Genomic DNA, 15595 nt, shown 5'->3' on the forward strand with positions numbered 1-15595 from the left:
CCCAGGCACCCCGACCATATTAACTTTTTAAAGTCCGTGTCATACTTCACTTCAGTCTCACTGCACTAGGGGTTTTGCTGTTAGGTTGCTGTGTCTCACAAGGTAGAAGCCAAGGGACAGAGATGTGCAGGTGGGGGGCAGGGGTTGGAAGCTGGCTATTTCACAGATAAACTTTGAAGTGAGCATTGCTCATCAGAGCTCTGAAGTTCATCCTTGTATTAAGAACATTAGCAAGAAACAAAACAAAACAAAAAACATTAGCAATAATCAATTAGTAACCTTACATTTGAGAATTAAAGTCATGGCTGTATTCACCAATTATGAGAAATCATTGGGGAGAAAGGAAACCTGGATGATACTTTTGATCCTGCACTTAACTGCATACCTTCGATTTCAAATCAAGACCTTATGATGGGGGTGTCTTTGAAAATAAAGGGTTCTTTCGTGTTGCCAGATTTTGGTCTTGGCCACCTGTGAAGACAGGCTTTCCCTAAGGACAGGTTGCCTTCTTGGTCATCCCCTGAGGACCTTGGCTGTGTAGCCAAGTGTAGCCTGGTCCCACTTCCTTTTGACCAAGTCCAGTTTTTTGGTCTGAGATCAATCCTGTCTCCATGCATAGGCCCCATATTTTCTGTTCATCTTAATCTTCAGCTTCATCCCTGGTTAGTTTGCCTGTTAAAATGGCCTCTACTTCTTTTCATCCAGATTTTCCACTCAACTGATCTCTTCCCAGCCATTTGCTAACCATGTTTTTATTACTTCTGCCTTTTCATGTGGTACGGTTTATGCCTTGTTCCCTATGGGGCAGCTCCTAGCAAACCAGCACATTCACTGTCAGTTCTCCCATTTCCTGACCTAACTTCTGGCAGAATGTAGTTCCATGCACAGGTGTATAAGCGCTGAAAGGTTTGTTGAATGGAGGATTGGATTAGTAAATCGCAGATTACATCTTGTTAGCGATGCTGGTCCCTACTAATGCTGATTATTTCTAGGTGCTATTTTGCCACAGTGTTTTCTTTAAATGGACACAGAGAGAACATGGCTCTTCTCTCCGAGTGGCGTCTCCATCACAGCATGCTATTCCCATTACATAGAGTAGTAGAAAAATAACAGATGTGAACGGGAAACTTTAAAGCAAAGGAAAGCATATGTTAACCGGTTTTTTTTTAAATATCCACTAACGCGAATTTTTTGTATTATGGCTACAAATGTTTCTATGTTGTAACATTTCTCGTAATTGGGAAAAAGCACTTGTGTTTTCATAAGAAATTTTTAATTAAAATGAGATCAAACTTTGCTCTGGAAAGTGTAAAGTAATTGGAAAGGCTCACTGCATTTTATCATTTTAAAGACTCAATTACATCATTGGTATGCCATACAAACTAGGGTCTAAGAAACCAAAGTGTTAGTATATGACTCAGATTTCTTTCCGAAGCAGTTTTAAATTTAACTCTATAAAAGTGAAGCAGTATACATCCCTGTTAACACCCAAGGCCTAAGGAAGTGAGAGTCTTTTGCTATTAGAAATATGAACATTTCAAAATTTTTTTAGCCAGAATACATTTAAATCTTAATTAACTGAAACCCAAAAAACTATTTCCTTTATGCTAGATAGAGCACTCACATCTTCCCTTTCAGGCAGAGACAAATGAAAGCAAAACCATGTTACTGTCAAGGATCTGGTCAACAGAGAAATTTTAAGAAAATGTCTTGGAAATTTGTACACATATCCTTCTTCCCTGTCACCCTGCTCGGGTGTATGGCTCACAGACATTTGCTAGTTTCTGTCATTTAAAGTTGAGAGAGGAGGAGAGAAAATTATTCCATTAACCTGAGAAATCTTTCATTCTGAATAACAAACAAGAAAATCTAAACAAAGATTATTTATTGGGTAAATATTAAGTTAGAAAATTAAAATCACTGTATCACTTCTTTCTCTGAATATTTGTGCTAATCAGAGTTTTAATGTAGCTTTTCTCAGATACTGTGCTTTCATGATGGCTGCCGGCTATTTTAATGTTAAACAAATCAAATCTACTTAAAAAAATTTTAACAGTAGGAATACTTTCTTAAAAAATTGAAAATTATTTTATCGTCATACCTGTTGAGTTTGCTTTAGTTTTCAGGGGTTGATGAATTTGCAAATCCTGTAAATTGAATCAGATATTCCTAAATTCTTTAACTGAGTCTCTTAAAAATCCACAGTGACTGTGTGTCCAGACAGGGCTGTCCTTGAATTACTGTAGCAATTTAAGCAAATATAATCTGCTTGGAAAACACTTGGCTTGAATTAAAATTATGTATTTCTTTTCATTATCCAAAACTTTGTGGATTCAAATTGAGATGCTTGTGCTGTGGGTCAGATTTATGTGGCTTACTTCCCCCTCTTTTCCCCTTAATTTTGGTTTGAGGTGTGGCAAGAATTTCCTCTAATATGAAAGGCAAACAGAACTAAATGAAACAGCATGTACTGATTACTGTTTTTATTTTCATTTTCATGCCAAGGAATTCTCCAAATTAAGGTCCCCTGTGACATGGAGCTCAGCTTCTCAGCAGTTTAAGGTGGAACTCAGAGCTGTCTTGAAAGGGCGCTTGTCTGAACCGTTATGTTCACACTGCTGCTTCCCTTTATGAAGACAGGGGACCAAGATTAGGAACATAAACATTCCTCTATAGAGTAATGTCTAGTTATCTTTTTAAATGAAGGAGTTTGTCATTAGTGACAGATTAAAGATAGGACTTTTCTACACAGAGAATTTTATCTTCTTTCCTGTTTGCTATCCCCATTCGCACCTTCCTGCCCTGGAATGCCTGCCGATAACCTTTGAAACAAAAATTAATCTGGCGACAGAATTTAGTGTCTTATACTCTGATTTGCCTGTTTACAGTAGCACAAAAAATAATTTTACAGTATCGACTGAGATGGAAATAGAAGCTTCTGTTGACCAACTACTGTTGCTTTTATTTTGTAGATGTAGAAGATCTCATTTCAGTGAGTTGTCTGTCCTGAAGAGTAGTGGTAGAGTAGCAGTTAACTGCTTAAATGCTACATTTTTATACTAGTGTTTTCATATTTTCAGCAGAGAGTTAACTTGTATTTCTTGGCAGTGAACTTGGAGCTCATTGTTTGGAAGGCTCTTTAAAGTTCGTACAAAGTAATAAGGTAAAATGAATCCTGGAATTTGTTTTTGTGTCCTCAAGTAGTGTTTACCATTAGATTTTTACAAAGAAATCAGCAGATTTATTTTCTTGTACTTCAGGTTTTTTTAAAGCATGCTGTGTTTCAAGTGATGCTTGGCAGTATTGTAAAAATCTCATCTATTATTCGAGACACTGGTATGTAAGACATGGCAGACCGTATCTGGGCCAAGATTTCATCTTGTTACTGATCTTGTCCATATGTTTCCTATTAGTCTTTGTTCTTAAGGCTTCCACACTAAGGAAGAGAGAGCAAATCTGTGTAATTTTTCCAAAAGTCATTTTATGTACCCTCACAGTTCTTTTGGAAGATAAACTTTAAATTGAAAATTTAATTGTTCTATAATTCTTCGTTTAACACACTGTGATTTGAATTTCTGAGTAATTGTGTTGTTCATGTTCCTAACAAATGTGAAAAGAATGTGTATCAGTCAGTAGCTAGAGCACAGAAAATCACACGTGTCTAGGAGATTTGAAAGAGGTGGACGGTGTCCAGGAGGCATGGGTTGGGGGCAGGGGGATCCGGGGAGTGCTGGCTCAGTCAGGCCTTAGAGGACAAAGCAGAAGCTGTAAGTGATGGTCATAGTTCACGGTTTCAGGCTGGTGGTTACAATTGCAGCCGTTTGGAGAGAGAAGTCCACTGAATCGATGAAAAGTCTAAGTCATAATCTATGATTTTAATTTAATTGAGTAGATATAGTATCTTCATAGCTGAATAGTGCTGGCAGAGAAAGGTCAGACTGACACCTGCTGAATTGTGGTAATTAAGGACTGTTTTCATTACATTCATTCAGCTAATACTTATTGAGCACATGCTTTGTTCAAGGCAGTTTTAAGTGTTAGGTACTCAGCAGCAAGTCCCTGTTGTCAGGAAAAGGAAGATAGAAAATAGATGAAGTGGTACCAAGTGCAGTGGAGGAGAATAAAGCAAGATGGGGGATTAAACAGGAATGACACGGGCACAGGCCAGCAGTTCTGACGCTCCCGTGCACACCTGTGTGGCCGATGGGGGAGCCAGATGTCCCACCTGCTGGACGGAAGTTACAGACACGCAAGGGGAGGCAGTGGGAACGACACACGCAGCGAGGGGCCAGGGCGGAGACCTCAGCATGAGCTCACGTTCGGGCTGCTCACACACAGCGGGCGCCGGGCAGACATGTTTCTAGACGTGTGTGTGCGCGCGGGCCGGGGTGCAACACCTGTCTCCTGGCTCTGTCGGCTGGGAGCGCGGAGAAGCAGTGAGTGTCCAACAGCAGCAAACAGCCAGATCTTGGCCTCAAACACCATTCTCCAGTAGAAGAAACCAGGCTCCTTGAAGAAATGACTGATTGCAGGACTGGGGCACGGAGCATTCACGATGAGCTGGGAGCACCTATAGCGGCAGGAAGCAAGAGGTACAGGAAATCTCTGTACCTTCTCAGTTTTGGTGTGAACTTAAAATTGCTCCAAAAAGTAAAAGTCTGTTAATAAAAGTTTTAAGAAAGGCAGCTACTATTTTAGATAGTTTTGCAAAGACCTGAATATAGTGAAGGAGCAGGCCAAGTTGGTATCAGAATGGAGAAGACAGTATGGCCGGGGATGAGTGATCTGGGCAGGGAGGGTATCCTCAGAGAGGCAGCCAGGACCAGCATCTAGGTCTGACACGCTTGGAAGCCTCAGCCTCACAGCATCCCACGTCAGATCAGTTTGGGAGGCACATATGACCCTTCGCCGATGAACTGCCTCCATCAGAGCGACCATTCAGGGAGCCCTTCAGTAGTCTGAACACTAGACGTCACACGTGCCCGGCAGACAGAGTCCATCTTTGTGCATCTGCCCACGCTTACTGGCTTCCATTCTTTTCCCATAAACGGTGGCCCCATGCCAACTGCACCCACTGTCTGATGGAAGCCAGAAGTCTGGGAGTTCTCTAAATAGTGCATCCCAGAGTGTGGCGCAAGAGCCATCCGTGTCTGAATTTGCAGGGGCTGCTGATTTAAAGTTCAGGTGGCAGCATCTCTGTGCCTTGGACCTGCAGAGTCAGAAGCTCTAGACGCAGCCCCAGGAACTTACACTGTTAGCATGTGTTGCGGGTGCCATGAAAACTTGAGAACCGCCGGCCTCACTGTCAGATTGGGTCTGCTACTTGAGCCCTTTGTGGTCTAGCACAGATACAGGAGTATCTTTTTGTTGTGTCTGTGTCTCTTGGTCTTCCTGCCGCCATCTTTTTTCCAGTGACCAGCAACTCTCCCTGAGATGTTGCAGTAGTGCCTTGACTTGTCTCCCTGTGTTCACACATCTCCCTCTCTAACCCATCTTTCAATTTATTCTATATAAAAGTAAATCTAACTGTACAGTGCTTCTGCTTAGAATCCTCCAGTGTTGCCTCATATTTTGAAATAAATTCCAAAGATAGGGGCACCTGGCTGGCTCAGTTAGTAGAACATGTGAACATGTTTGGTATAAAACCGAGGAGGGGGGGAGGAGAAATTAAAAAATATATATAAATAAGTAAAAATACATTCCAAACATGACCTTCTCGTTTAAAGAATTCTGACACCTACCTCTTGCCCATTCTTGGACCGGGTGACTTGTCTTTCTGGCCTCCAGCTGCCTGCTCCTTCCTCTTCCTTCAGACACCAGCTGGGTACCCTAACAATTCAACTCATTTCTGACACTGTCTCTACAGAGTTGGCATCACATCCCACAGGTTAAGGGCTCACTCCCCCAAGACTGTCCCCACCTTGGATGCCAGGCACAGCACAGCGAGTAGGTTTGCAGCTTACCCACCACCTCTGTGCCGCTGGGCTGCAGGTTCCCACAGCCCCTCTTCAGGTTTTATAATTTGCTGTAATGGCTCACAGAACTCAAATGCTTATATTTATTGAATTATTATTTAATAAAGCATATGGTAAAGGCTGCAGGCATAAAGCCAGATGAAGGGATACGTAATGTGAGGTCTGGGGAGGCCCTAAGTCTAGGAGCTTCTGTCCCCTTGGAATTGAGGTATACTCTGCTCTCGGTTCTTGGATATGCCCACCAGCCAAAGATCCCTCTGAACCCTGTACTTGAAGGGTTTTTCTGGAGGCTTCTGCATGTAGGTGTGATGGATGGTTAACCCAATCTTGAGCCCCTCTTCTTCCTCAGAGGATGGGGGATGGGGCTGAAAGTTCCAAGCTTCTAATCATGGCAGGTCTTTCTTATGACCATCAGCCATCAAGGAACCTACCCAGAGTCACCTCCTTAGAACAAAAGATACCATTACCACCCAGGAAATTCCAAGGACTTAGGAGCTGTATGTCAGGAACTGGGGGCCGACACCAAATACATATTTCTATGTTACAAGGTATACCATGAAAACTCCCTGCAGCTTCTATTCCCAACCCCCTGCTTCCCGTCCCAGTAGCCACTGCTAAGGACCGATACATTGTAGGATTCCAGGGACACTGTCACGGCCCTTGAGACCTTCAGTAGAATAGTGTGGTTATTTTCTTGTGAATCTTTCTAGACTTATTTTATGCACCTAGAAGCAAATATATATATATATTTAAAAATTATTATTTTTAGAAAGAATTCTTACATGAAATTTTTGATTTTTTTAAATTTTTTTTAATGTTTTTATTTATTTTTGAGACAGAGAGAGACAGAGCATGAGCATGGGAGGGGCAGAGAGAGAGGGAGACAGAATCTGAAGCAGGTTCCAGGCTCCGAGCTGTCAGCACAGAGCCCGATGTGGGGCTCGAACTCATGGACTGTGAGATCATGACCTGAGCCGAAGTCAGACGCTCAACTCACTGAGCCACCCAGGCACCCCCAAATTTTTGATGTTTTTAATCTTTTCCTAATACAAGCACTGATGCAATTAACAACTTTTTATACATCATTGCATGTGTGTGCAGCTACACTCGAGGGATAAATCTGCAGACGGGGGCACGCTCTCCACGGAGAGCATCAAGGGCACGTGTCGAATCCCCCTTGCTGTGCTTGCTTGATCAGGGTGATCTGGTGGGTGAAAGTGGTGCCGTGCTTGGAGCATCCACTTTTCTTACTGTGAGTCTGTTGGAATATCTCTGACATTTTACATCTGTGTCTGCGGCTTTTTCTGGAGCAGTCTGTGTCTTTTTACTTTTTTTTCTATTGTGTTGTAGGTCTTTTTCTGATTAAGTTTTGGGATTTCTTTATAAGGGAAGTTAGGCCTATGTGCTGTGACTTAAAACTGTTATTTTCCAGTTTGTCATTTGTCCTTTGACTCTGCTTGTGACCGTTTTGCCACAAAGACTTGACGTTGTTGAGTTTCTTCGTTCCTACTTAAGGCTCTATGGCTTTTTGTGTCAGAGTCAGAACCACCTTCCGCACTTCCCCATTATCAGAAAAATTCTCCCACGGTTTCTTCTAGGACCGCTATGGTTTCTTTCATTGTTTTTCGTTTTTGCAGTTAAACCTCTGATTTGTTAGAACTTATAGTTCCTTGGTTTCTTTCATTGTTTTTCGTTTTTGCACTTAAACCTCTGATTTGTTAGAATTTATAGTTCCTTGGTTTCTTTCATTGTTTTTCGTTTTTGCACTTAAACCTCTGATTTGTTAGAATTTATAGTTCCTTGGTTTCTTTCATTGTTTTTCGTTTTTGCACTTAAACCTCTGATTTGTTAGAATTTATAGTTCCTTGGTTTCTTTCATTGTTTTTCGTTTTTGCACTTAAACCTCTGATTTGTTAGAATTTATAGTTCCTTGGTTTCTTTCATTGTTTTTCGTTTTTGCACTTAAACCTCTGATTTGTTAGAATTTATAGTTCCTGTACGGTGTCATCCACCTGAATGTTTAGCGGATGCTCTCCCCATGTCCCAGTGGTGTCCCTTGAACAACCGCTTTCCCCTGTTCAATGTGAAAGGCCGCTGTTCCCACAGCAGAATGAGTTTTTCCTGGACATTCCACCCTTTCCTCTTGAACTGTCTGCCAGCTATATGGTAATTTTATAAAACCATCCTTAAAGTGGCCCCTGGTGTTGATTTATCTGATACCTTACATTCTACTGTAATCAGTACTTCTTAATTGATTTTTTAAATTAAAGATGTTACTTTGAGATAATTGCAGACACTTACACATTGTAAGAAATAACACAGAGAGATCTTATGTGTGCTATAGCCTATTTCCCCTAATGATAACATAGTTATCAAAACTTGCAAAACTGTATAGTATGTTAGTTACCACAACCAGGATATTGAGGGTGCGGCCATCAAATAAAGGATGTTACCCTTTTATAGCCACAGAAATGTCTTGTTTGTCTCCCTCCCTTCCCTAGCTCCTGACAGGTAATCTATTCTGTTGTTCCAATTTTGTTATTTTAAGAATATTATATAGGGGTGCCTGGGTGGCTCAGTCGGTTAAGCGTCCGACTTCAGCTCAGGTAACGATTTCGCTGTCCGTGAGTTCGAGCCCCACCTGGAGCCTGCTTCCGATTCTGTGTCTCCCTCTCTCTCTCTGGCCCTCCCCCGTTCATGCTCTGTCTCTCTCTGTCTCAAAAATAAATAAACGTTGAAAAAAATATTTTTTAAATAAAAAAAGAATATTATATAAATGGAATAATATAATACATAACCTTTTGGAATTGACAGTTTACTCAGCATCAGTCTGAAGATTCATACACGTTGTTGATCAGGTTGTATATCAATTTATTCTGTTTCGTTACTACTGTTCCTTAAAAAGGATGTATTTATGAGTGGTTTAACTGTTCATCTGCTGAAGACTGTGGGTTGCTCTGGTCTGGGGCAATTACTAATAAACATACTGTAAACACTCCTATACAGATATTTATGTGAACATCCGTCTCCATCTCTCTGGGGTAGATGCTGAGGACTGTAACTGCTAGGTCACATGGTAAGCCCATGCTTAGTTTTAAAACATCTTATGAACTGTTTGCCGTTTTAAATTCCCACTGGCCAAGTATGAGAGATCCACTGTCTGTACATCCTCAGCGTTTGGTGTTATCTTGAAATCAGATAGAACGAGTCTTCCCTTTCTTCCAGAATTATTGTGCCTATTCTGGTTCCTTTGCCTTTCCACATAAGTTTTAGAGTAACATCATCTCTATCTACAAAAAATCTTGGTGGAATTTTGATAGGAATTACAATAAAAATGTATAGCAAATTTTGCCTGTTTCTTTAAAGGTATATTTTATTTATTTATTTTTTTAAAGTTTATTTATTTTGAGAGAGAGAGAGAGAAAGCATGAATGGGGGAGGGCCAGAGAGAGAGAAGAAAGCAAGAATCCCAAGCAGGCTCCACACCACCAGCATGGAGCCTGATGCGGGCTTGAATCCACAAACCGTGAGATTATGACCTGAGCCTAAATTGGATGCATAACTGACTGAGCCACCCAGGCGCCCCTAAAGGTTTTATTTTTAATTAATCTCAGAGCCCAATATGGGGCTTGAATTTACAACCCTGAGATCAAGAGTCACATGCTCTACTGACTGAGCCAGCCAGGCGCCCCTTGCCTGTTTTAATTAGGTTGTTTGTCTTATTATGAGTGAAGGGTTCTTTACATATTCTGAATACAAGTCCTTTTATCAGATATATGGCTTACAATCTTTTTTCTTCCAGTCCATGGCACAAGTTTTTCATTTTCTTAATAGCGTTTTTTGGTACACATACATTAATTTTGTAAAGCCCAAATTATTTTTTTTTCTTTTATAGTTTTTTCATGCCTTTTGGTGTCAAATCTAAGAATTAATTGCCTGACTAACTGGTTAAAGATTTCTTCCTATCTTCTTACAGAAGTTTGTAGTTTTATCTCTTAAATTTGGGGCTATGATCTGAGTTAGGTGTTTGTTGTTTTTTTTTAATGTTTACTTATTTTGAGAGAGAGAAACAGAGCGTGAGCAAGGGAGGGGCAGAGAGAGGGGGAGACGCAGAATCCGAAGCAGGCTCCAGGCTCTGAGCTGTCAGTACAGAGCCCGATGCGGGGCTCGAACTCACAAGCTGTGAGATCGTGACCTGAGCCAAAGTTGGATGCTCAACTGACTGAGCCACACAGGTGCCCTTTATTTTGAGTTAGGTTTTTTTTTTTTTTTTCAACGTTTTTTTTTAATTTATTTTTGGGACAGAGAGAGACAGAGCATGAACGGGGGAGGGGCAGAGAGAGAGGGAGACACAGAATCGGAAACAGGCTCCAGGCTCCGAGCCATCAGCCCAGAGCCTGACGCAGGGCTCGAACTCACGGACCGCGAGATCGTGACCTGGCTGAAGTCGGACGCTTAACCGACTGCGCCACCCAGGCGCCCCTTGAGTTAGTTTTTGAATGCATTGTGAGGTTAGGGTCTAATTAGTTCACTTTTTTTTTTTTGCATGTGAATTTGCACGTGAATATTCCAACTCTTCCAGGACAATATGTTGAAAAGATGATTATTTCCCCATTGAATTACCTTGATATCTTCACCAAAAATCAGTTAACCATGAATGTACAGGTTTGTTTCTAGATTCTCAGTTCTGTTCTATTGTAGCCTTACTGGTTACAACAGCTTTAAATTACATTTTGCCATTAGGTAGTATACATCCTCCAACTTTGTTCTTTTTCTAAATTGTTTTCATTGTTGCATGCTTTTTTGTGTTTCTCTGTGATTTGGGGAACTGGTGTGTGTGCATGCGTGTGCTGTCATAAGGTAACATGATGGTTGAGTGCTTGGTATTTGAACATTGCATTTAAATGCTTAGTTTATTGTTGCCATATGGTATGGGCTCAGTAAATGCTAGCTACTGTTCTTTTCTTGTAAGATTTAAAAAAATTTTTTTAAATGTTTATTTATTTTTGAGAGAGAGAGAGAGAGAGGCAGAGTGCGAGCAGGGGAGGGGCAGAGAGGGAGACAGAGAATCCAAAGCAGGGTCCAGGCTCTGAGCTGTCAGCACAGAGCCTGATGTGGGCCTCGAACCCACAAACCTTTGAAATCATGACCTGAGCTGAAGTTGGATGCTTAACTGACTGAGCCACCCAGGCGCCCCTTGCTTGCAAGATTGTATAGTCTTGTGAGGATACTTAGATATTCTATAAGTATATAAAGCATAATTCTGCTTGTCCATTTTTCAGATATTCCATTCCTTTGTTTTCCTAATTCCTATTAGGAAATTAGGAATTTCCTATTTTTTATTAGACCATGTGTGACTGCTTCTAGGTAGATGCCCTTGTTCACCTTTTTTTTAAAGATTTATTTTGAAGTGATCTGTACCCAATGTGGGCTTCAACTTATAACCCCCAAGACCAAGAGTCACATGCTCTAACAACTGAGCCAGCCGGGTGCCCCCATCATGTGTTTAACTTTTTAAAATATGAAAGTAGTGTTTAAGATTATTTTTTTTTAATGTCTATTGTCTGTATTTTCAGGCTTGCACAGTATATTAGAATAAGACTGCCCTCCCATGGTGAAAATTCGGTAATTGTCTAATAAATTTAAGGGGCTCTTTTTTTTTAAAATTTTTTTTAATGTTTATTTATTTTTGAGAGAGACAGAGATAGAATGCGAGTGGGTTAGGGGCAGAGAGAGGTGGGGACACAATTGGAAGCAGGCTCCAGGCTCTGAGCTGTCAGCACAGAGCCCGATGTGGGACTCAAACTCACGAGCTGTGAGATCATGACCTAAGCTGAAGTCGGACACTCAACCAACTGAGCCACCCAGGTGCCCCAACGGGCTCGTTTTGGGGGGGAACATTTAGAAATATGTGTCTTTTTTAAGGTATGTGAATTAGAGGTAGGCTGTTCTGTGGTCTCAAAATGGGCAGAGACCGTAGACTCCCCATAGCTGTAGGGTCACAGTGACTAACCAGCCCCAGAGGCTAGTCCGCACAGCTTGTCGTAAGTCACGGGTCTTAAGTGTCCTGTTCTCTCTGGGGAAGCAGTTTGCTCATCTGAGGACCTTGAGTGAGGCTGTTTCTAGTTCCAAAGTTCTCTTGGTCCCTTTGCTCCGGATGCCACTCCATCTTTGTCCTTCTGTTTCTTGGGGGTTACCGTTTTATAGACAACCCCTTCCTTCAGTCCCGTCTTCGAATTCTTAAGAGTCACCTTTGAGACTTAGTCCAACATCCTCTGTGTTTTCTGTGGAATTATATAGTATTGCTGCAAGTACCCTTTAGGTGAGAGGAACACTTTGGTTTCTTCAAGGTGTTGAAATGATTAGGCATATGGGTGAGAGGGGGATTTACAGACCCAGGAAGCAGAACTGCCCTTATGTTTCTCAGGTTAGCAGTTATTCAGCAAATTTATAAAAAGAAACTTTTAAGGAGTGAGCTGTGCTGCTGGTGGCCAAGTTCTGATTGGAGGAAGGAGTTAATGAATGGATGTTTGCTGGGGTGGGGAGGGAGGAGGGGGAGGTGGAAGTGTGGCCTGGGAAGGGCTTGGACGAGCCTCTGGGGTGACGAACATAGTTTGCATCCTGATCTGCTTCCAACAAAAGGTGCTAAGACAGCTGGATATCCACATCATACCACATGCAGAAATGAACTCAAAATGGAACACAGACCGAAGTGTTAAGAGCTAAAACTGCTGAATATTAGGAGAAAACATGGGTGTCAGTTTTTATGACCTTGGATTACACAGCGGTTTCTCAGCTGTGACACTAAAAGCACAAAAAACAAAATAAATTTAATTAAAATCAAAATTTAATATTTTTTAATGTTTATTTTTGAAGGAGTAGAAGTGAGGGAAGGGCAGAGAGAAGGAGACAAAGGATCTGAAGCGGGCTCTGCACTAACAGCAGAGAACCTGATGTGGGGCTTGAACTCGTGAACCGTGAGATCATGACCCTAGCTGAAGTCAGACACTTAACCGACTGAACCACCCAGCTACCCCTTGAGATTTTTTTTCTATCTTGAAGTCCTTAATAAACCCAGTAAGTTGTCATGATTCATCTGTTTCCAAACTTTAATGGATTTCAAGTGAGTAATATTTTATATTCACCATAAAATGGGTTTGTGGCAAAAAACTTTGGTTGTTTATAATTGTTATTAGTGATTTGTTTATTTGTAAACTTATAACCAAAAATGGTTAACAGCTGTGGGATGAAGAACAAACATTAACAACAGGAAAGTTATTGCAGTGATTTCAGGAGTCATTTCCAGCAGTTTGAAATTTTTTGTTCTTTTTTAGAAAAAGGTTAACTTAGGGGCGCCTGGGTGGCTCAGTCGGTTGGGCGGCCGACTTCGGCTCAGGTCATGATCTCACGGTTCGTGGGTTCGAGCTCCGCGTCGGGCTGTGTGCTGACAGCTCAGAGCCTGGAGCCTGCTTCGGATTCTGTGTCTCCCTCTCTCTCTGACCCTCCCCCGTTCATGCTCTGTCTCTCTGTCTCAAAAATAAATAAACGTTAAAAAAAGAAAAAAAAGGAAAAAAAAGAAAAAGGTTAATTTAGCTACTTTAAATTCTGCTACTGAGATAATAGACTGATTTGTTTGTTTAGGTAATTTCTTTTTGTTTTTTTTGTTTTTAATTTTTTAATGTTTATTCATTTTTGAGAAAGTGTGTGCATGTGCATATGTGCACATGAGCAGGGGAGGGGCAGAGAGAGAGGGAGACACAATCCGAAGCAGGCTCCAGGCTCTGAGCTGCCAGCACAGAGCCCGATGCAGGGTTCAAACTCATGGACCGTGAGATCAAGACCTGAGCTGAAGTCGGACACTCAACCCACTGAGCCACCGAGGTGCTGTTTAGGTAATTCTAACCTTATGAATTTGATTATTAATTTCAAGACCTGGATTTTTACAATTTCAGTGAACTTTGACTTTTCTTATGTTCTTGTAAGTGACATGATATCACAGTTTTATTTTTATGATACATTGTAGTAAAATGGGTTATTGAAATCATTGGAACTTTAGAATATTTTAATTTTAATATGATTATCAATGTAATACAATCTCTTTAAGGACATCACAGTCTTTAGTTTTTCTCATCAGTCAGTAATTGTCCAGTATAACAGTTACTCATATTTTATGAAACTTTATGGTTTACAAATCATTTTCACATACTTTGTTTTTGTAACTGATGTATAGTCGACATACACTGTTATATTAGTTTCTGCTGATTGGACAAGTCTTTACAGCACTCAGTGTTCAGTGTGGTAAACATACTCGTCATCTGTCATCACACGTTACTGCAGTATCATTGACTATATTCCCTGTGACTTACTTATGTTATAACTGGAAGTTTGCACCCTTAATCCCCCACCCACATCTCCTCTGGCAACCACTAGTTTGTTCTTTGTATTTAAGTCTGTTTGTTCTTTTGTTTGTTGGTTTGTTTCTTAAATTCCACATATAAGTAGTCATGTAGTATTTACCTTTCTCTAACTCATTTCACTTAGCATCATACCTTCAGGGTATATTCATATTGTCACTGATTGCACGTTTTCATTCTTTTTTATGGCTTAGTAGTATTCATCTGAGTAGTATTCAGCCATAAAAAAGATGTATACACCACATCTTCTTTAGCTGTTCATCTATGGATGGACACTTGGACTGCTTCTGTATCGTGGTTATTGTAAATAATGCTGCTGTAAATGTATGGGTGCATCTATCTTTACAAATTAGCGTTTTCATCTTCTTTGGGTAAACAACCAGTAGTGGAGTTAACTGGTTCATACGGTATTTCTGTTTTTAATTTTGAGGGACCTCTATACTGTTCTCCACACTGGCTCCATGAATTTACATCCCCTCCAACAGTGCATGAAGGCTCCTTTTTCTCCACATCCTCCTCCACACTTATTATTTCTTGTCTTCTTCATCTTAGCCATTTGGGCAAGTGGGAAGTGATACCTCATTGTGGTTTTGATTTGTATTTCCCTGATGATGAGTGATGTTGAGCATCTTTTTATGTGTCTGTTGGCATCTGAATGTCCTCTTTGGAAAAATGTCTCTTCAGACTCTTGCCCTTTTTTAAATCAGATGTTTGCTTTTTTCGTGTTGAGTTGTATAAGTTCCTTATATATTTTGGATACTAACCCTTTATCGGATATGTCATTTGCACATCTCTCCTCCTGTTCAATAGGTTGTCTTTTAGTTTTGTTAATGCTTTCCTTCGCTGTGCAAATGCTTTTTATTTTGGTGTAGTCCCAGTAGTTTATTTTTGTTCTTGTTTCCATGGCCTGGGGAGACCTATCCATAAATATGTTGCTATGGCCAATGTTCAAGAGATTATTTGTCTATGTTTTCTTTTAGTTTTATGGTTCTGGGTCTGACATTTAGGTCTTTAATCTATTTTGAGTTTACTTTTGTGTATGGTGTAACAAACTGGTCCAGATTCTTTCTTTTGCACGTTGCTGTTCAGTTTTCCCGGTACCGGTACCATTTATCGAAGAGACTGTCTTTTCCCCATTGTATATTCTTGCCTCCTTTGTAGTAGACTGATTGACATATAAATATGGGTTTATTTCTGAGCTCTCTA

General features: G+C 40.7%; 1 protein-coding gene across 4 annotated transcripts in view; it reads left to right on the forward strand.

Moving 5' to 3' along the window:
• Positions 1-15595, forward strand: part of CENPP (centromere protein P) — a 228023-nt gene that overhangs the window by 96766 nt on the left and 115662 nt on the right. The window lies entirely within an intron of this gene.

This window comes from Panthera pardus, unplaced genomic scaffold, assembly GCF_024362965.1.
Source record: "Panthera pardus isolate Hobbes unplaced genomic scaffold, ASM2436296v1 HiC_scaffold_20, whole genome shotgun sequence".
Lineage (NCBI taxonomy): Eukaryota > Metazoa > Chordata > Mammalia > Carnivora > Felidae > Panthera > Panthera pardus.